The following is a 914-nucleotide window of genomic DNA, read 5'->3' as shown; positions in this document are numbered from 1 at the left end:
AGACTCCATGATGGTGAGGTCAGGGCTCTGTGGGGGCCATACCATCACTTCCAGGACTTCTTGTTCTTCTTTATGCTGAAGATAGTTCTTAATGACATTGGCTGTATGTTTGGGGTCGTTGTCCTGCTGCAGAATAAATTTGGGGCCAATCATACGCCTCCCTGATGGTATTGCATGATGGATAAGTATCTGCCTGTATTTCTCAGCATTGAGGACACCATTAATCCTGACCAAATCTCCAGCTCCATTTGCAGAAATGCAGCCCCTAACTTGCAAGGAACCTCCACCATGCTTCACTGTTGCCTGCAGATACTTGTTATTGTTCTGCTCTCCAGCCCTTCGGCGAACAAACTGCCTTCTGCTACAGCCAAATATTTCCAATTTTGACTCCTCAGTCCAGAGCACCTGCTGCCATTTTTCTGCACCGCAGTTCCTATGTTTTCATGCATAGTTGGGTCTCTTGAACTTGTTTCCATGTCGGAGGTATGGCTTTTTGGTTGCAACTCTTCCATGAAAACCACGTCTGGCCAGACTTCTCCGGACAGTAGATGGGTGTACCAGGGTCCCACCAGTTTCTGCCGGTTCTGAGCTGATGGCACTGCTGGACATCTTCGAAGAGAAATAAGCTTGATGTGTTTTTCATCTGTTGCACTAAGTTTCCTTGGCCGACCACTGCGTCTACGATCCTCAACGTTGCCAGTTTCTTTGTGCTTCTTCAAAAGAGCTTGAACAGCACATCTTGAAACCCCAGTCTGCTTTGAAATCTTTGTCTGGGAGAGACCTTGCTGATGCAGTATAACTACCTTGGGTCTTGTTGCTGTGCTCAGTCTTGCCATGGTGTATGACCTGTGACATGAAACTGTCTTCCACAACCTCACCTTGGTAGCAGAGTTTGGCTGTTCCTCACCCAGTTT

At 47.4% G+C, this 914-nt stretch overlaps 1 protein-coding gene across 1 annotated transcript in view; it reads left to right on the top strand.

Moving 5' to 3' along the window:
- LOC111665679 (venom phosphodiesterase 1) overlaps nt 1–914 on the top strand; it is a 47866-nt gene that overhangs the window by 27419 nt on the left and 19533 nt on the right. The window lies entirely within an intron of this gene.

This window comes from Seriola lalandi, unplaced genomic scaffold (assembly GCF_002814215.2).
Source record: "Seriola lalandi dorsalis isolate HSWRI2012SDOR001 ecotype SW California unplaced genomic scaffold, Sedor1 jcf7180002054657, whole genome shotgun sequence".
Lineage (NCBI taxonomy): Eukaryota > Metazoa > Chordata > Actinopteri > Carangiformes > Carangidae > Seriola > Seriola lalandi.
Note: the sequence above shows the minus strand (reverse complement) of the source record. Positions and strands in the feature narration are given on the sequence as shown.